The 22,516-nt window shown below is 34.6% G+C and overlaps 1 non-coding gene across 1 annotated transcript; it reads right to left on the reverse strand.

Annotated features, from left to right (window-relative positions):
• Positions 1-19,286: 19,286 nt before the first annotated feature.
• LOC112397662 (small nucleolar RNA SNORD109A) lies at positions 19,287-19,353 on the reverse strand. The gene has a single exon (XR_003002845.1). It is a non-coding gene; the product is annotated as a small nucleolar RNA SNORD109A (small nucleolar RNA).
• Between the last annotated feature and the right edge of the window lie 3,163 nt (positions 19,354-22,516).

Genomic DNA, 22,516 nt, shown 5'->3' on the forward strand with positions numbered 1-22,516 from the left:
TATATACATATACATATATATATATATATATATATATACACATATAATTTGTTATTGTTTTGAGTATGAGGGCTGTTTTTAATGTGGATCACTGTCACCTTTCCTCAGTGTATGCTGGCCATTATCCCCTTGATAGTGGGTTTGACTGGTGTTCTGGTGACCACAGCCTGCCCTGGATATAGAGTAGGGCCTCCCCTTTGCTCTGTGGTTGTCCCTCGCTGCCCTATCATGGGCAGGGTCTGCTCCCTAGTTGTTGAAGTAGAAGCCCCCAAATGTGTTTCTTAGCTATGTTTCTGATCTGTGGTGTGAGGTAGGTGGGATTGGAGCACTCTCACTGGGAGAGAGGCAGCTCAGACTCTGGCCTGGCCCAACACCCACAGGTATGTGCCCACAAAGCCCACAGCTGCTAAAGCCAGACCCATCTCAGCTGCAGGAGCACTTGTCCATTTGAATGTTCCACAGGCATTGAATTTACAAAGCCACCAGTGGAAGTGTAAATCCACAGTTCATGCAGCCATGAGGAGAGATTTCAGCTCTTCTTCCTTAGTCACACAGCCCCTGGGGCTCAGCTGTTGTTTCAGCCCCACCTCTGTGTGTGGGCCATCCACCTGCATCTGTTCTTGAGACTGCCAGAGCACATACACCCACCCATGGCTGGAGTGGCGATCAGGGTACAGAAGCCCTCTCAGGCAGGAGGGGGCCAGAGTGACAGTTGGGGAACACGAGCTCACCTAGGTGGGAGAGTGCTGAGGTGGTGATCAGGACTGCAGGCTCATCAGGTGGGAGGGGGATGAGGTGGCGACTGGGGAGAGCAGGCCACCCAGGCAGAGTGGGGACAAAGGAGGCAACAGTCAGGGGCACATGAGCCCACTCTGGCAGCAGCCCTCCTTAGTGCCTGGAGAAGCAGGGCTGGTGCTTGAGGAGAGAGGCTGCAACGGCATCCCTGACCTTTGCACATCACTCAACAATGGCCCTTCATTTCTATGCAGTCTGGTCTTCCTCCATGAGCCTTCCCAGTTGTGGAATTCCTCACTCACATCCCCTTAGGCTGTCTCCTCACAGCCAACAGCAATCTTCTTCCTGGGTCTGCTCTCCAAACCCCATGTTCCAACACCCAGCTCCCGTGTGCATCAGCAGACACATGTCTCAGGCTGGGGCATGCAAGGCTGTGCCATGGACCATCTGTGTAAGTCTCACTCTGTCCTGCCTGCCACAGACCAGTTTCTGCCCTCTCCTCTGAGACCCCAATGCTCCCCTTCTGTCCCAGATAATCTCCCCACTAGTGAGGGTCTTCTCCAGATACAGGAACCTTTCCTCTCCTTCAGGCTCCCCCACCCCAAGGGTGCAAGTCTCGTCCTGCTTCCTCTCCTCTTCCTTTTCCCTTATTCTTTCTTTCATCATACATGGTTACATGGGGATCTTTCTTGTCCTTTTAGGTGTCTGAGGTCCTATGCTAGTGTTCAGCAGGCACTCTTTGAGAACTGTTCCATTTGTAGATGTATTCTTGATGCATTTGTAGCGAGAGATGAACTCCATATGCTCCTACTCCTCTGCCATCTTGACTCCCTCCCCCTTATATAATTTTTATTTCTGTAAGGTGAGTAGTTATGTCCTTACTTTTATTTCTGATTTCAGTAACTTGAATCTTCCCTCTTTCTTTCTTGTTCAGTCTAGCTAATTGTATGATAATTTGATTGATATTTACAAAGAACCAACTTTAGTTTCATTAATTTTCTCTATTGTTTTCTTTTCACTATTTCTTTACTAACATGCTAATTTTTATTATTTCTTTCTTCTACTTATTTTGGGCTAAATTTTCTCTTTTATTGTTTCTTATGGTAGAAAGTTAGCTTATTGATTTATTTCCTCTTTTTAAATATAAGCACTTATTGTTATAAATTTCCCTTTAAGTACTGCTTTAGTACATCCACAAAATTTTGGTATGTTGTTTCTTCAATTTTATTCATCTCAAGATATTTCTAATTTCTCCTGTGGTTTGTTCCTTACCTCATTGGGTTTTTAAGAGTGTATTGTTTAATTTTCACATCATTGTGACTTTTCCAAAGTTTTCTTCTGTTATTGGTTTATAATATAATATATCTTTGTGGTCATAGAATATGAGTTGTATGATTTCAATTTTTAAAAAAATTATTGAGGTGGGTTATATGGCCTAACATATGCTTATTCTGGAGAATGTTCCATGTGCACTTGAGAAGAATGTGTATTGTACTATTTTGGGGTGGTGTATTCTACAGATATCTGGTAGATGTTATGTTTTCTATTTTTTTCTTCATTTGTCTAGTTGATCTATCATTTTTTTTCAGGATTTGTGGAAGCATAATTGACAAATAAAATTGTTGTATATTTAAGGTTTACAACAGGATGGTTTGATATAAGTATACACTGTGAAATGATTACCACAATTAAGTTAATTAATGCATCCATCACTACATATTTTTACTTTTTGTGTGTGTGGTAAGTACACTTAAGATCAACTCTCCTAGCAAGTTTCAAGCATGCAATACAGTAAAAACTAAGTCACCATGTTGTGACTTAGATTCACAGAATTTAGTCATCTTATAAGTAAAGCTAGTACCCTTTGAACAACATCTGCCCACTTTCTACCCACTAGCACTGGTAACCACCAATGCCATTCTCTGGTTCTATGAGTTTGATGTTTTAGATTCCACATATAAGTAAGATTATACAGTATTTGTTTTTCACTTTCTCGCCTATTTCATGTAGCATAATGTCCTCCAGGTTTATTCATGTTGTCACAAATGACAGGGTGCTCTTTCCTTTTATGGCTGAATACTATTCTTATATATGTATGTATGTGTATACATATATATATATTTTTTCTTTATTCATGAACAGTTTATCTGATGAACCAACTTTAGTTGGTTGTTTCCATATCTTGGCTATTGTTAATATGCTACAATGAACATGGGAGTGCAGATATCTCTCTGAGACCCTGATTTCAGTTCTTTTGGATATATACCCAGTAGTGGGATTGTTGAATTTTATGATGGTCCTATTTTTAATTTTTAAGGAACTTCCACACTATTTTCATAATGGCTGTACCAATTCACATTCCCACCAATACCAATGGTTTCAAGCCTTATGTTTCAGTTTTTAGTTCATTTTGAGGTTTTAAAAAATATGTTATAAGAAATTTTATTGTTTTGCATGTAGATATCTAATTTTTGCAACAGCAGTTATTAAAGAGACAGTCCGTTCTTCATTGTCTATTCTTGGTGCCCCAGTCATATGTTGGTTGATCATATATGTGTGAGTTTATTTCTGCACTATCGATTCTGATCCACTAGTCTATGTGTCTGTTTTTATGCTAGTGCCATACTATTTTGATTACTACAGCTTTGTAATATAATGTGACATCAGGAAGTGTGATGTCTTCAGCTTTGTTGCTCTTTCTGAAGTTCACTTTTGTTATTTGTGGTCTTTTGTGGTTCTATGCAAATTTTATGATTGTTTTTTCTATTTATGTGGAAAATGCCGTTGAAATTTTGATAATAATTGCATTGAATCTGTAGATTGCCTTGAATAGTAATAGACATTATAACAATATTAATTATTCCAATCTGTGAACATGGATATCTTTCCATTTATTTGCATCTTATTCAATTTCTTTCACCAATATTTTAGTTTTTATTGTACAGATCTTTCACCTTCTTGGATAAATTTTTTCTGAATATTTTATTGTTGTTGATGCTGTTGTAAACACTACTTTCTTAATTTATTTTTCAAATAATTCATTGTTAGTGTGTAGAAATACAACTGATTTTTGTACATTAATATTGTATTCTTCAACTTTATTGAACTTGTTTATTAGTTCTAACAATTTCTGGGTGGAGTCTTTAAGATTTTCTATATAAGATCATGTCACCTGCAAAGAGAGACAATTTAATTTCTCTCTTTCTAATTTGGATAAATTTTATTCCCTTTTCTTGCCTATTTGCTCTGGCTAGAACTTCCAGTACTATGTTGACTAGAAGTGGTGAGAGTTGGCATCCTTGTCTTGTTCCTAATCTAAGAGGGAAAACTTTCAGCTTTTTACCATCAAGTATGATGTTAGCTGTAATATTGTCACATATGGCTCAATATTATGTTGAGGTACCTGTTTTCTAATTTCTTTACAGTTACTATCATGAATAGATGTTGAATTTTGTCAAATGCTTTTTATGCATCTATTGAGATGATCATATAATTTTTATGTTTCATTTTGTTGATGTGATATACTACATTTATTGGTTTGTGTATGTTGAACCATCCTTGCATCCCAGGTATAAATCTCACTTGATCATGGTGTATAATAATTTTAATGTGCTGTTGAATTTATTTTGCTAGATTTTGTTGAGGCTTTTTTTATCTATATTCATCAGGGATACTGGTCAATATATTTTTTTTCTTGTAGTGTCCTTATCTGGCTTTCTCATGAGGGTAATGTTGACTTCATAAGATTAGTGTGGAAATCTTCCCTCCTCTTTATTTTTTAGTAGAGTTTGAGAAGAATTGGAATTAATTCTTCTCTAAATGTTTGATGAGATTCACTCGTGAAATCACCTGGTTCTGGGCTTTTCTGTTTTGGAAGATTTTTGATTACTGATTCAATATCTTTACTCATTATTGTTCTGTTAAAATTTTCTATTTTTTCTTGATTCTGTCTTGATAGATTGTATGTTCCTAGGAATTTATTCATTTCTTCCAGGTTATTCAAAATGTGACATATAATTGTTCATATTGGTCTCATATTACTTTATATTTCTGTGGTATCAGTTGTAGTATCTCCTTTCTCATTTATGATTTTATTATTTGAGTCCTCTTTTTTCTTCTTGATTAGTTTAGCTAAAGGTTTCTCAAATATTTTATCTTTTCAGAAAACTAACTACTAATTTTGTTGATTTTTTTCTATTGTCTTTCTAATATCTATTTTATTTATTTATTTATTTTTGCTCTAATCTTTATTATTTCCTTTCTTCTGTTGACTTTGGGCTTAGATGTTCTTCATTTTCTATTTATTTAGGAGCAAATTTAGGTTCTTTATTTAGATTTTTAATTAATGTGAGTGTTTTTTTGCTATAAACTTCCCTCTTAGAACTGGTTTTGTTTCATCCCATAAAGTTTAATTTGTTGAGTTTCCTTTTTTTTTTTTGTCTCAATATGTTTTAAATTTCCCTTTTGATATTTTCTTTAACCATTTGGTTGTTCAGCAGTTTGTTATTTAATTTCCAATATTTGTGAATTTTAAACATTTTGTTCAGTTATTGACTTCTAATTTCATGCCATTGTGGTTGGAAAAGAAGCTTGATATGATCTCAATATTTTTAAATTTGTTAAGACTTCCTTTATTGCACAACTTATGATCTATTCTGGAGAATGTTCCATGTGCACTTGAGAAGAATTTTGGTGCTGTTGGATGAAATTATGCTGTATGTTTGGCTTATAATGTGTTCAAGTGTTCCGTTTCCTTATTGATTTTCTGTACACATGATATATTCACTGTTGAAGGTGAGATATTAAAGTCCCCTTACTATTATTGTATTGCTGTCTATTTTTCCGTTAATATTTGTTTAAATATATAGGTGTTCCAAAGTTGGTTGCATATATATTTACAATTATTATATTCTCCTGATGAATTGCCCCTTTATTATTATATAGTGACCTTTGTCTCTGACCAATATTGACTGAAGGTTTATTTTATCTGATATAAGTATAGCCACTCCTCCTCTCTTTCGGTTACAATTTGTATGGAATTTCTTTTTCCATTCCTTCACTTTTAGCCTATGTGTGTCCTTAAAGCTAAGGTGAGTTTTTTTACAGACAACATATTGTTGGATTAAAAAAATTAATTTAACCACTGTCTTTTTATTGGAAAATTCAGACTATTTGCATTTAAAGTAATTATTGGTAGGTGAGAACTTACTCCTGCCATTTTGTTGTTTTCTGTTTTGTAGTTCCCTTGCTCCTTTCTCCTTCTCATTCCGTCTTCCTTCATGATTTGGTGTTTTTTTGTTTGTTTTATTTTGGTTTTGTTTTGTTTTTGTAATGGTGTGCTTTTATTTCTTCCTCTTTATTTTTGTGTAACTATTAGAAACTTTTCCTTGTAGTTACCATGAGGCTTACATAAAACAGCTCATAATTGTAACAATCTATTTTAAGCTGATAACATCTGACCTTCAGTTTCATATAAATTATGTGTGCAAAATACTCTATGCTTTTAGTCCCCTCCCCCTCATTTTATGTTGTTGAAGTCACACTTTGCATCTTTTTACATTGTGCATCCATTAACAAATTATTGTAGCTATAGTTATTTTTAATCCTATTGTCTTTTAACTTTTATACTGGAGTTAAAATTTGTTTATGCACCAACATTACAGTATTGGAGTATTCTGAATTTGACTGTATATTTACATTTACCAGTCAGTTTTATACTTTCATATGTTTTTATATTGTTTCTTAGTGTCTGTTCCTTTCAGTCTGAAGAACTCTCTTCTAGCTTTTCTTCTAAGCCACGTCTAGAGGTGATAAACTCAGCTTTTTTTTTGGTTAGGGATTGTCTTTACCTCTTTTTCATTTCTGAAGAAAAGTTTTGCTGAGTGTGGTATTTTTGTTTGCCAGTTTTTTTCTTTAAACACTTTGAATATATCACCCCACTCTCTCCTGGGGTTTCTGCTGAGAAATTAGCTGATCACCTTATAGGGGTTCCTTTATAGGTAATAAGTCACTTTAGTCTTGCTGCTTTCAAAATTTTCCCTTTGTCTTAAAAAGAAATTTGTTTATTTTATTTTTGGATGCATTGGGTCTTCATTGCTGCATGTAGGCTTTCTCTTGTTGCAGTGAGTGGGGGCTACTCTTTGTTGTGGTGCACATGCTTCTCATTGTGATGGCTTCTCTTATTGCAGAGCACGGGCTCTAGTTACGCAGGCTTCAGTAGTTGTGGCACTTGGGCTCAGTAGTTGTGACTCATGGGCTCTAGAACACAGGCTCAGTAGTTGTGATGCACGGGCTTTGTTGCTCTGTAGCATGTGGGATCTTCCCAGACTAGGGATTGAACCCATGTCCCCTGCATTGGAAGGCAGATTCTTAACCACTGCGCCACCAGGGAAGTCCCTGTTTTTGACTTTTAACTATTTGATTTTAATATATCTCAGGCTCATCTTTATTTTGCTTCGGTTCCTTTGAATTTCACATACCTTCATGTCCATATCTATTCCAGATTTTGGAAGTATTCAGGTATTATTTCTTTAAGAAATCTTTCTGCTTCTTTCTCCCTTTCTTCCTCTTCAGGGACTCTGACAAGGTAAATATTTATTTGTTTGTTGACATCCCATAATTCACGTAGTCTTTCTTCATTCTTTTTTGTTCTTTTTGTTCTTGTTCTTTTCATTGTCTAATTCCAAATGATCTCCCTTTGAGTTTGCTGATTTGTTTTATTCTGGTTTTACATAATCAAGGCTCCTGTTGAAGCTCTCTGTTGAATTTTTCAGTTCTATCATTGTATTTTTTACTCCAAAATTGTGTGTGTGCATGTGCATGTGTGATTTTTGTTTCTTTATTAAACTTATTATTTTGTTCATGCATTACTTTCTTGATTTTTTGTTTTCTACTCTGATGTAACTCACTGAGCTTTGATGATTATTTTGAATTCTTTGTCAAGCAATTTATAAATATACACTTCTTTGGAATCTGTTACTGGAACTTTATTAGTTTCTTTTGTTTGAGTCTTCATGGTTTGTGTAGCCTGCATTGGGGTGTGCATTGGAAGGAGAAAACACTTTTTCAGTTTTTCCAGAGTGTTTTTGGCAGGGAAATAAATTCTGTAGATTCCTTGTACTTATGGGATTACCCAGGGAATTGTAGGTAAATTAGGTTAGAGCCAGGTCATGTATTGCTGGGTCTGCAGTAGTGTTTGTAGCTGGTGGGCCTGTTACAAGGTGCTCTGGCAGGCATAGCTCCTGTCTTGTCCCTGGAAGATGGGACTGTCTCCAGGACCTTTTTCATAAGGTCTAGAACTGGGAAAAGGGTCCACAGTTGGATCCACAGATGGTGAATCTGTTATCAAGTGTATGGACAGGGATGGTTCCCAAGAGGTTCTTTGGAGAGCTTCAACCATGTAACTGGGTTAGTCCCTGGGTAGGCAGGACTGGCATTGGACCATGACTGAGAGGGTTTGGAACTGAGTCCAAGGGCTGCATCATGATCCACAGCTGGAATTGAAGTTTGTATGCCTGACTCTGGAGGCATGATGAGGTGTCTCTTATCAGGTCCCTGGGCAGGTAGGACTACTCCCTGACCATATCTGATAAGAATGGGACTCAACTTACAGGGCCATTTCAGACCATGGTGGGCTTACTTTTGAGGGCATAGATGGGTCTTCTGGTGGATCTCTGGGTGGACAGGATTGCTTGTGGATTATGGCAGGGAGGGGCTTGAGCTGATTCACAAAGTTGTTTCAAGATCTGTTGTGGATTAAGGTTGGTTGGCCTGCCACCATGGGACACTAACTGGCATGTCCTCTGGTAGGTCACTGGGCTAGCTGGACTGCTTGGAGAATGTGGCTAGAAGGATCTGGATCTGAGCCACAAGGCTGCTTCAGGGTCTACTGTCTGACTAAAGTTCACTGGCCTCCCTCCAGAGACACGACAGGTGAATTTTCCAGTGGGTCCCTGGGCAGGTAGGACTGCTCATGGGAAGTGGCTGGCTGGGTGCAGGGGAGCTGGAGTTGAGTTACAGGGCTGTTTCCCGATCTCCCAAAGTACAGATGGGTATGTTTCCAACTTATTCCCTGGAATGGCAGGACTTCTCACAGACTGCAGCTAGAAGGGGCTGGAGCTGAATTATAGGACTTTTCAGTATGTTTGGGGACAATAATTGGTGTGTCCCCTGCCAGATCCCTAGGCCGGCAGTACTGCTTGAAGACAATGGCTGACAGGGCTAGAGCTGGGTCATGGGTCATTTCAGGGTCCACAGGCAGGACCAAGGTCTGTGGGCTTATTGCCTGAGGCAAAATCATGTGTGATGTTTCCTGGGTACCATGATATATGGTTATGGTGGCAGGACCAAAACCATATGGGGCTGTAGCTGAGCCCATTGAGGCATGGAGATGTTTTGGGTTCTGCAGTTGGGTCTATAGTTGGCAAGTCAGCTTCCTGGGCATTGGCTTGTTTTCTCAATGTGATCCTCCTTGATCTTGAACCCTATTGGTGTTTCACAATTTCCAACCTCAGTCCCAAAGCTCCCACAAAGTCACTTTTGTCTGTAAATGGCTGCCAAGTTACCATTCCTGAGTGAGGATACAAGCAGGGGACTTCCTATTCTGCCATCTTGCTGGCATTACTCTGTTCTGTTTATTATTGAAAATTGGGTTTTGAGGTCTCTAACTTTAATAGTTGAATCATCTATTTTTTTCTTTTAATTCTAGCAGTTTTTGCTTTGTGATTTTGTGCTTTGTTGTTCAGTATATATGTTAATAATTGTATGTCTTATAGATTGATCCTTTTAAAATGCTCTTTGTTTTTAACAATAACTTTTGTTAAAGAATATTTTGTCCGAGCTGCTCCAGCTTTATTTTAGGTACAGTTTACATGATATATCTTTTTTTAAACCCTTTTACTTTCAATCTATTTGTGCTTTGACTCTAAAGTATACCTGTTGTACACAGAATATAATTAATCATGGTTTTCCCCCCAATTTGGAAATCTCTGCCTTTTGATTGGAATGTTTATTCATTTTACATTTAATATAATTACTTATAAGGTAGGATTTATGAGAGCCAATTTGCTATTAATTTTCTATATGTCTTATGTGTTTTTCCCCCTGAATTTGTCCTTTATTCTTTATTTTTTTTGGTTAAATAGATATTTTTAACATCAATATAGCTTCATTTCCTCCCCTTATTTTGTGTTATTATTGTCATATGTTACAAATATATAAATTACAAGACCATCAGCACAAATTTATAATTGAAATTATTTTTTTAATCAAATAGGAGAAGAAAAATATTACAAACAAAACATATTTATTTTTATACTTACATATGTAGTTTCAGCTAAGGTAACTAGTTAAAGTGCTCTTTATTTCTTCATGTGGATTTGGGTTACTCTCCTGTGTCTTTCTATTTCAGATGGAAGGAATCCCTTTAACATTTCTTGTTGAACAGATCTCATAGCAAGAAATTCTGTCTCTCTTTTTTTAATCTGGGAGTGGCTTAATTTCTCCCCTTTTAAATGATGGATTTTGTGGCTATAGAATTCTTCGTTGAGAATTTTTTCTTCCATCATTTTGAGTATGTCATCACATTGCCTTCTGGTCCACATGGCTTATTCGAAGTTAGTTTTTAAGCTTACTGAGGATCACGTGTACATGTTGAGCCATTTTTCTCTGTGTTTATCTTTCAACAGTATGACTATGATGCATCTGGGTCTGGATCTCGTTGAGTTTATCTTACTTGGAATTTGTTGATCTTCTTGGATGTGTAGATTAATGTTTTCATCAAGTTTGGAAAGTTTTTAGCTATTATGTTTTCAAATATTTCTCTTCTCCTTCTAGGGCTTCAATTTATAAGTACATTGGTATGTTTGATGATGTCTCACAGTTTTCTGTAGCTTAGTCACTTCATTATTTTTCCTTGTGTTCCTCACACTGGATAATCTCCACTAAGTTATCTTCAGGTTCATTCACTCTTTCTTCTGTTCACTCAGATCTTCTGTTGAAACCCTTCTTGTGTAATTTCAATTTTAGTTATTTTAAAGTCCAGAATTTTCAGGTGATCCTTTCTTATAATTTCTATCTCTTTATTAGTATTCTGTATTTGGTAAGATATAATTCTTATACTTCCCTTTAATTCTTTAGACATGCTTTACTTTAGTTCTTTGAATAGATTTTTAATAGCTAATTTAATGTCTGTGTCCATTAAGTCCAACATTTGGCCTTCGTCAAGGATACTTTCTATTGACTTCTTTCCTGTGTATGTGCCATGCTTTCTTGTTTCTTTGCATGCCTTGTAATTCTTTTGTCATTAAAAACTGGACATTTTATATATAATGTGGCAATTCTGGAAACCAGATATCCTCAATTCCAAAAGTTTATTGTTGTAGTTGTTTGTTGTTATTGCTGTTTGTCTTAAAAATGATTTTCCTGGACTAATTCTGTAAAGTCTGTATTCCCAGCAATATGTGGACACTGAAGCTTCTGCTTGGTTATCTTAGTGGACAGCTAATAATTAGATCAATATTACCTACAATGCCTCTAATCAATATGTCTCTTGCCCTTTGCTAAGAGGGTGTGTGTGTGTGTGTGTGTGTGTGTGTGTGTGTTGGGACTTACATTTAGTGTTCAGATAGTTTACACCTCTTCCTTAGCCTTCACCTTTTGATTGCATAGAGCCTCAAAGAAAGCCAGAGGCAATTGTTTAGGTCCTTCTCAGGTGTTTCCTGGCATGCAGCTCTGCACATGTATGTAGCTTTCTAGATCAAAAAAGAATATTCAGAGCTTTTCAAAACATACTTTGAATATCTCATTCCCAAGATTCCCTTGTTTAGTTTTTTGGCCAGTCTCTTTGACCCAGTTCATATCAACACTTCAGGGACATGTCATACTCAGAAATTTCCATGGATTCCTTTTAACTAATGTTCTGGAATTGGGTTTACCCCACTGAGTGAGCTTTTAGTCCAAAAAAATACAAGTCCTGTAAATGGGGCTTTTTCAGGGACCTTAGAGAGGTCAACTGGTAACAATTCTCTGAGGACAGGACTTTTTGGGGATCTCCAAACCTGTTCTTCCTCCCTTGATGGCTGTTAGCCTACTATTTTCAAGCCTGCCACAGTGCTAGGGAGAGAGGTATTGGAAGTTGGAACATTAAAATGCTATAAAACTTGCTGTTCTTAGTGAAAGTCAGCCAGTTTTCTTGAATAAATGTTTTTTGACACTCTATATGCCTTTGGTTAATTTCCAAAGTTCTGCAAAATTAATTCTGACCGTTTTTGGTCATGGTTCTTGTTAATTTTATAGAGGAGCAGATTTTTTGTTTGTTTGTTTTTCTGCGGTATGTGGGCCTCTCACTGTTGTGGCCTCTCCCGTTGCGGAGCAACAGGCTCCGGATGCGCAGGCTCAGTGGCCATGGCTCACGGGCCCAGCCGCTCCGCGGCATGTGGGATCTTTCCAGACTGGGGCATGAACCCATGTCCCCTGCATCGGCAGGCGGACTCTCAACCACTGCGCTACCAGGGAAGCCCAGGAGATTTTTTGAAGGTTTTTTTACTCTGACTTTCCAGAAGTGCTTTTCCTACATTGATTGATTTTTAAAGGTTAAAACATCCTTGCAGTCCTTGGATAAACCCTACTTGGTCATGCAATATTTCTATATATTGTTGGATTTCATTTACTACAGTTTTGATTAGACTTTTTGCATTTATGCTCATGAGGAATATTTTTGTGTATTTTTTAAATTGCATTTTTTAAAAAATCAAGTTAAAGTTGTTCATATAGAATGAGTAGAAGTGTTCCCTTCTTTTAAATTTTATAGACAATTGTGTAGAATTATTTTTTATTTCATGTGAAGCTATATGGCCTGGAGTTTTCTTTGTGGAAAATATTTTAATTACAAGTTATTATTTCACTGAAGGAGGGTTATTCAGATTATCTATTTCTTCATGATTGAATTTTGGTAGTTTGTATCCTTCAATAAATTTTTCCATTTCATTTTTTAACTAAGCAGGATTCTATGGTCCCTTCCCAGAACAGGGCCCTCTCCCCATGTCCTCTGACTGCCTGTTGTTTGTAGAAAAGCTGTAGTCTCCCAAGGCCTCCCATGAGTCACAAAGGTCTGGCTCAAGAATTAATGATTGAAAGGATGTGAACATGTAGTGACAAAAGTAGCAGTTGGGCTAGGAGAACTGGTAACAATTTAAACAGTAAATCAGCCATATGGCAGTCTCAGAATCTTTAGTTCCTCTCTGAAGTACCTAAACAGTATGTGATGCACATTTACTGAGTTGTTTTACTGATGCTAAGACCTCCACAAGTGGAAGAAATTAACAACTTGATGACCATGAGCACGTAGCCCCCAGACAGTAAAGTCTGAGGATTGATAATGTTAACTCTTGTGTGATAATGTTAACCCTTGTGATAATGTAACCACACTGTTACCTCTTCATCAACCAATCGGAGGATTGTGCACAAGCTGATCACACACACTGTGACTCCTCTCCCTCACCCTGCTTTTTAAAATCCCTCCCTAAAACCCATCTGAGAATTGGGGTCTTTTGAGCATGAGCCACTTCTTTCTCCTTGCATGGCCCTTGCATTAAAATTTTCTCTGCTCCAAGCTCCGATATTTTGATTTGTTTATCCTCACTGTGAATTGGGTACATGAACTTGGGTTTGTCAAATTTATTGGCATACGTTTTTCATAAATTCCACTTATTAACATTTTAGTAACCCATAGAATCTCTAATGATGCCCCTTTCTCACATTTCCAGATAATGGTATTTGCGTCTTCCCCCACCCCCCCTTAATCTGGGTATAATTTTGTCAATGTTATTCTTCTTCTCAATTGACCAGTTTTCAATTTCATTTATTTTTCTTTATATATATATTTATTTTCTATTTTATTGATTTTGCTCTTATCTGTATGATTGCCTTTCTTTCTCTTTCTCTGGATTTAGTTTGCTATTTTTAAAATGTCTTAAGGTGGAAAATAAAGTCATTGGTTTGAGATCTTTCTTCTTTTCTAATATAGGCATTTTAGTGCTATAAATTTCCCCCTAAATACAGCTTTAGGTGCATCCCACACATTTTGACATGCTATGTTTTAATCTTTTCCATTTCAAAATGCTGTATAATTTTCTTTGAAAAATGAATATATTAGAAATGCTAATTTCAATTTCTAATTATTTGGAGGATTTTCAAGAGATATTCTTTATTGATTTCTAATTCCATCACATTGTGGAATTAAATTAACATGGTTTATATTAATTTAATTGTTTTAACTTTATTAAGACACAATTTATGGTCCTCCCAGCATATGAAGAATTCCAAAAGGCACATGGATGGAGCTGCTTATTTCTATTCTCTTATGTGCTGATACTAGTTGTAGCAATTCTATGCAAAAAAAAAAGTCAGAAAAACTAAATATTAATTGAGAAAATGTATAAATGATAATCATAATAAAATAAAATTTGGTCTCATTGCCATTATGTAACATCTAAATGTTCTATATTCCCTTATGATTTCCCAATATTACTGATAACACTCATAATCTATAGTCACGACCACTTTTTAAGTTATTTATATGTTTCTATATTTAAACTTTTATTTCAATATTTGTTCACAGTTAACAACAAATAGTTTAAAATATATGAAACACAAGACCTCTGTTTAATGTGAAACTCTAAGCATGAAGTCTGCCTAATGAAGGTATTATGACAGTGCAATTTGATAAGAGAATGGAAAAGCACGTGCATAGAGGCATCGTAAAATTACTGAGGAGGTCACCATATTGGTCCAATTTTTAAAGTGTTCTCTTCCTATGAATAGACATCCAGCTGGAACCTCTGATTAATGTCTGGAAATAATCTAGAATTCCCAGACAAGTGTGCTTGCCATTGATCTTGGTAAGGTAGCTCTTGACAAATTAGCATTTCTATAACTGGGTTACATTCCTACAGAGTTATTATTTGTATTAACAAGACAGTAAATGCTTCAGCTTTAGTAAATGTTTCAGCTTTAGTTTATTGAAGCTAGCAATTTGGAAACTGCATAAACTTCTGCAGAACCACTTCTCTCTATGGGGATAGCACAGTTTGGAATACGGTAATGTTGACACATGCAAAAATTAGAACAGAATAAATAATGTGGCAGAAATCAATTTTAAATATTTATCACTTAGATTATTGGAGCAAAAGGCAATCAACACCACAACAACATCCCATATAAGCTTGCTGTTAGCAACTTTATCTTTTCTCACTCTCCTAAGCAATATTGGTTCACATTGGAACAATACTGTTATTGCCAAGTGCTGATCTACTGATTGTATCACTCGATCTAACTATATTTTTACTTGATCTGCACTTACAATTTTTTCATTAATTTTCTCTCTCCAGTAATATTTTTTTAAAACTTTTACTTTTTCTATTTAGGGACAACACCCATATTTCTAATCTGCAAAAATTTAGCCAAACTCTCTAGATGGAATCATATTAATGCTTTCCTGCCATATGTGCTTTTCCATTTTTCTTAGACCTGCTTAGCCATACCAAGAGTGTCACTAACTTACACTCCAATCTCTATTCAATCATGCCCACTTTGCCACAGTCTCTCAATCTAATTAGCATTTTTTGTAAGTAAATAATAAGTTTAACACATAACTAAAGCTGGCCTGTAGAAATGACCTTGGATTTATCTTCACACAAATAGTATACTTAGAAAATACTGACAAGATAACCTGTGAATATTGAGGGCAAGGAGACTTTAACCTATGTTTATTGGAAATTCTTGATTTGTGGGCACACCCCAGAGTTAGGTAAGCCATGTTTGATATGTAAGTTTGAGTTGACATGACCCTAACCTTATATATACAAAGCACACTGGCAACCATATGTTCTTGTTTCTCTGTGTCAAGTTCACAAACACACTCATACATACATTAACATACATCTAGGCTCTCATCTGAATAAACCACACAATGTTTATAGGGTGGTTGGTGCAAAATAAGAGTGTTTCAGTAGTTATTAGACTTTCAATGAAATGATAATAATTTTCAAGATTTACCACTAGATTAAAATTCTTTGTATTCTGTATCATTAATCTACTACTTTAACATGACACCATAACTTATAGCTTTATATTTATTTTCTTATTTATTCATTCTCAAGCATGAATTGCCAGCACAAAGGACAAAGAAATGAAAAGAAAAATCCATATACCAAATATAAATCTTCTCAAGTTCTCTGGAAAGAAACACATGTAGTATCAGAATCTTAAAAATTCCTACTAGGAAGCTATCCTGAGTAATTTCTTCATGTTAACACTCTTTTAAATACAGTGTAATCAATTTTGCCCTCTCATTGTCATCTTAAATTAATTATCAGAATTTATTATTATAAATAAAATCTTGTATGATTTATCTAAACAATAGCTTTTTCAGAACATCTGAACCTTAGTATACAAATTTTGTTTTGAAATTAATAATAGTATTCAAGTGATTGGAATTGAAAGGCTGTCATGACATGGCTGTGAGTATTTAACGTTACTGCAATGTTTGATTTACTGAAATATCTGTGTTTAAAAGAGAACTTCTTGACTTATCCTAAAGACATCAATTGTTAGTCCCCAAATAACACATTATTTGGTAGACAATATTTCTAGGAAATTTATTAGCTAAGATTTGGTCTATTTTGATGGGATATTTTAAACTTTCTACTAAAATATATGTGTAGAAAAGAGCATGCAGTATAATTGTACAGCTTAATTAATTTGCCATCCAAACAACACAGCAACTAATCAACACACACACAGGTTGTAATACAAATATTACAAGCATTCCAAAAACAACCCAGGTGCCTTATTTCCATGACAATCTCCTACATGACTTTCAATGACTAACTCATTTTCAGATCATAGGTTAGTAAATACACATCAGATATGGATGTGGCAATTTCAAAATGGAAATAACTGGCAAGATAGAACACTGCATCCACAATGATATAATTACATGCTAATGTAATAATCAGTGAAAATGGAATATTCACTAAATTCTGCCACCCTCTGGGCCATTACAGAGATACAAAATTATTCCAAAGTAATAAAATATATTCAAAGTATTTTTTATCATATGGAATCAAGTTAGAAATCAGTAATAAAAATTGATAGAAAAAGTCCAGCTGTTCGGAAATTAAGCAATGTCCTTCTAAATAATCCATAATTCAAAAATAAATCAATATGAAATTAGAAAATACATTTATGTGAGTAATAAGAAGGATGAAGAATGCCAAACTTATGCTCTTGTGACTTATAAAGAAGTTTAGAGTAAAAAGCAATATATGAGAATTGAAGAAGGCTGAAAATCAATAGATTATATATCACAAGAGCTAGATCAAGGAGATTGAATCAAGCTCCAGAAGAGTAAAGAAAAATTAATGAGATTAAGGGCAGAAAAACACCAACATAGAAAGCAGACAGGCAATAGGAAATATTAACAAATATTAGTAATTTGAAATAGTTAGTATTATTGAAACCCTCCTGGCAAGATTAATCAAGAATTAGAGATAACACAAAATGCTAAATCTAAAAGACATACTGCTATTTTAAAAATAAAATACCTAAAAAATAAAGACTTACAAAATAAGAAGGACATATTACTAACACACAGCAATGAATTTGATGTTTCAAATAAAATGTTCATCTGATTAGTAAGAATCTTGTGCAAATATGTAGTCACAAAGAGAAAAAAATTATACAGTTCATTTTTATAAACTTAAAAAAAACATAAAAATAAAGTACATTTTTCAGAAGGAGCAGCATTTGGGGAGAAGAGGTTGGAGCTGGTCATAAGGAAGGGTTCTATTATGCCAGTCCTATTCTGCTTCTGTGTCTGAATCCTGTACTATTGTAGAGTAATAATATGGGCAATTTACTGAATATATATTGTGCATCAATATAGTGTTATACTCTTTGGATTGAGACAGTATCCCTGACTTCATGGCTCTGTGAATCTACTAATAGTAACAAATATGCAAATAAGGGTTTGCGAGAAGACATTTTTAAAAGTAAAAACATGTCCCATTTTTCCTGCTATTCATATGCTTGCTCAAAAGTTTGTTAATGATCGAGGTTCTAGAGTTCATTTCAATATCTGGCTAAACCAATTTCCTTTTTTGATCTATGACTATTTTTTTTAGTTATTATCAACTCTTTAGAATTATCTTCTATGGTTCTATAGAATAAATATAAATAAACAATACATAATAAATACAAACATAAGTACTTCTTGATAGAATCTGTGACAGAACTTTGTCAAGAAAAATGTTTACCTGTCCTTAGGGCATTAATCTCAAAGTACCAGGTAACACAAAATCTTCAACATAGCTTGCCAGGAAATATATAGACCACTCTTTTTAGTGATGCATATTTCAACTTTCAGAAATAATGATGCCATATATGATATTTCATATTTCTCCATTTGATATCTCTAACATAATACCTTTTCTTTTTAGCCCAACACAGTATTGAAAACTGAACTATTTTGGGTTTCAAAAGAATATGGCAATGTTTATTGTATAAGAACTTCATGGTCTTAAAGAGATCTAACAAAATTTCACATACAACTTTCCATGTTGCAAAAATGAGAAACAACGAATTTATGCCAATCCACAAAGATTAAAGTAGAAACAAAAATGTAATGCAGTGTGACCACAAATGCCTATGAATAATTGAGTCTGTGTCCTGAAATCCCAACAATAAAACAGATGAGGAAAATCTGATAATATTTTGGAAGATTCTGATTTTACTACAATAATTTTTTGATCCACTGTGAAATTACCAAAAATTCTCTAAAATTCTACATTTTTCAATCAAAGCAGAAAAGAGTTAAAATGAAAGAAGAAATTATAAAGATTCAATAATGTAAGTGACTTTAGTGAGGGTCTCAAAGAGAAAAAGCACACATCATCAAAATATTCTCAAATAAGCCTCTAAAAAGATAAACAGAGAGACCTCAGGACCTGGCACAGAGCATATGAAATATGAATTTCAAATAGCTACTCACCCCTGTCCTCTGAATTGGAAGACCTGATTCCAGTCCTTCTATTTCAGCAAAACATAACAAAAAGAAAAGTAGAGTCTTAGAAAATATTCAGTAGTAAATATAACAAAGAACTAAAATTTGGTACCATTACCATTATTTACTGTACACATGCAGTGTTCCCTTCTTTTAGTTCAACATTACTGAGACGTTCAGTACCCATCACAGTTGCTTGTCCCCGTCTTAATTCAATCCTTTTCATTTTCTAATTCATTACACAAGAACATATTTCCCATATACATGTATATATAGTCATATTTATGACTCTGTTCAAAGTGACCAAAATAAAGCAAAATGGATCACTGATCATAAAGGTACATACTGCCTTATAAGATAGGACACTAATGCCCTTTTCTGTGAAAAAGAAAAAAGCATGCTAACAGTGGCATTATGTTGTTACTCAGGGGTCACCAAATAGAGCCAGGCTCTGAGAGTCTTATTTGTCTTATTAGAGGGGCATTCATATGGACCTCAGATTGACATCTGGAATGAGTCCTTCAGCATCCTCAGACAGTTGTGCTCATCATTGATCCAGATAAGCACCCTCCCAACAAATAAGCATTTCCACAGCCAGGCTTATTTCCTTCAGGCTTATCTACTGCACTATGAATAAAGAACAGTACATGGTAGAGTAGACATTCTATTTAGTACCTGAATAATGGAATTCTTACATATATAACTGGAAAAAAGTGACCCTGGATTGTTCTAATCAAATTAGATAAAATCTATTGGGAAAACACAGAAAAAACTTAATCAACTAAAAATTTGAAGAGTAATTAGTGTAGCAAAATTATATGTAGTATAATTACAGTACAAATATAAGTAGAAGCATCTATGTTCTGAATGTTCCAGATATAGATTAAAAATATCAATGTTTAGCACACTTGTATTTAACTACAAGATTATTGTCATTCAATACAAAATAGTGAAAAAAGGAATTACAGCAATGATTCTCCAAAATTATTCAGGTTACTTTTAAAAAACGTTTTAAAAAGGGAAGAAACAATAATGAGAATTCCTTGAACCATGTAGAGACATTCACAAGAAAAACTATATCTATCATAAAAATATTCTTCCTTGAGTCTCTGAACGATCTCACATTGACTACTGACATCACTAGTCATAAAACACATAAGAATTTCAAATGTACCAGAGTAGCTGCTCACTTTTCTTCCCTGAAAATAACTTGTTCACTTGAAAGAACAGTAACTTGTTCTAGTTTTTGACCTGCAGCAAAACATCACAAAGAAAATAGATCAGATCATACAATGAATTAAATTAATTAAAAATAAAGCATAACATTGGTTCCATTTTAATTAATCATATAGGCTTTCCTTGCCACAAACATCACAGTTGCTTCATCCATTGTCACCCTTGCCATTTCATTTATCCACTTGTTTCCTCTCTGAGTTTTTTACTTTTTGCAAATTACCTATAATCCTCTGTACTGAACTATGCAAATAAGTGACACAGCAGTTATCTCAAATGGAAAATTCTAAAGTTGTATTCCATCCAATAAAGACTTTATAAATATCTTATAATGTAAAAGTACCTCTGATTTAAAAATGCAAGACACATGGTAAGAGTATTGTGCGATTATTGAGGAGGTTAAAAATTAAGCCAGTTCTGAGAGTGTTGTCTTATTAGAAGGCCACTCAGCAGGATCTCAGTAACCTTGATACTTATGCTCATCCTTGATCCAGACAGGAAAACTACCAACAAATAAGCATTCCTTACACACACTAATGCTCTTGACAATTTACCACTTTCATCCAACTTATAGTGGAAAATGGCACAGTTAGACATTTGACTTGATTTTAGTAACACTGGTTATAATGGCAACTCGGGAAGCTTCCCAGTATTCTTCTGTCTAGAATGATACATGAAGTGATATTGCACTGGGGCAATTTTCAATGCTGATATATTTATCCAGTATGATAGAAACAAAGAAACAGTAGTTAACTGTGAACTTGGGTAATATCACTTAAAAGATTATTAAAGTATGCAAAGTATACAATGTGATACTCCTTTTATCCAATAGATCTGTATTCCCTAGCCACAGAATATATGTGTTCATATAGAAACCATAGGATAAAAAACCCCACAAAACAACCAGGAAACAATTAACAAAGTGGCAATAAGTTCATAACTATCAATAATTACTTTAATTGTAATAGACTGAATGTTCCACTCAAAAGACATAGAATGGCACTGAGTAGATACAAAAAAAGACCCATATATATGCTGCCTACAAGAGACTCATTTCACATCTAAAGATACATACAGACTGAAAATGAGGAATGAAAAAATGTATTCAATGCAAATGGAAACAAAAGAAATCTGGAGTAGCAATACTTGTATCAGACAAAATAGACAATAAAACAAAGACTGTAACAAGAAACAAAGAAGGACATTGTATAATGATTAAGTGATCAACCTAGTAATAAGATATAACAATTGAAAATATCTATGCACACGACATAGGACCATCTAAATACATAAAGCATATATTAACGAACATAAAGAAAGAAACTGACAGTAACATAATAATAGTACAGGACTTTAACACCACACTTACCTCAATGGACAGATCAACCATACAGAAAATCAATAAGGAAACACTAAGCTTAAATGAAACATTAGATCAGGTGGCCTTAATAGATATATGTAGAACATTCCATAAAAAAGCAACAGAATAAATATTATTTTCAAATGCACATGGAACATTCTGCAGGATAGATCACATGCTAGGCCACAAAACAAGTCTCAATAAATTTAAGAAAATTGAAATCAGATCAAGCATTTTTTGCAACCACAGTGATATGACACTAGAAATCAATTACAAGAAAAAAATAGCAAAAAATGCAAAAACATGGAGTCTAAACAATATGCTACTAAATAGCCAAAGAGGTACTAAAAATATACCTGGAGACAAATGAAAACATAAACACAATTTCCCAAAATCTTTGCAGCAAAAGCAGTTCTAAGAGGGACGTTTATAGTAGGCTATAAAAACTTACTTTAGAAAACCAACAAAGAAATCTCAAAGAGTATAACCTTACACCTAAAGGAACTAGAAAAAGAGCAAACAAACCCAAAAGTTATTAAAAGAAATAATAACATAAGAGCAGAAATTAAAAAACATAGAGACTAAGAAACAATAGAAAATTCAATGAGACCAAGAATCATCAAGAAAGAAAGAGAGCAGACCCAAATAAATAAAATCAGTAAAAAAAATGAAAAGTTACAATCAGCACCACAGAAATACAAAAGGTCATAGAGATTACTATGAACAACTATACACCAATAAAATGGAAAGCCTAGAAGAAATGAATAAATTCCTAAAAACATACAATCTGCCAAGATCGAATCAGGAAAAAATAGAAAGTATAAACACCCAATTACCAGTAATAAAATTGAATCATTAATGTTAAAACTCCTAACAAACAAAAATCAAGGACTAGATGGCTTCACAGGTGAATTCTACTAAACATTTAAAGAAAAGTTAATGCTCAACCTTCTCAAACTATTTCAAAAAATTGAAGAGGAAAGTACGTTTTCAAACCCATTCTACAAGGCCAGCATCACCTTGATACCAAAATCAGACAAAGACTATATAAAAAAAGGAAAATTACAGGTCAATATAACTGATGAATATAGATGTAAAAATTCCCAAAAATATATTAGCAAACTGAT

The sequence above is a fragment of the Neophocaena asiaeorientalis genome, unplaced genomic scaffold (assembly GCF_003031525.2).
Source record: "Neophocaena asiaeorientalis asiaeorientalis breed wild unplaced genomic scaffold, Neophocaena_asiaeorientalis_V1.1 scaffold765, whole genome shotgun sequence".
Lineage (NCBI taxonomy): Eukaryota > Metazoa > Chordata > Mammalia > Artiodactyla > Phocoenidae > Neophocaena > Neophocaena asiaeorientalis.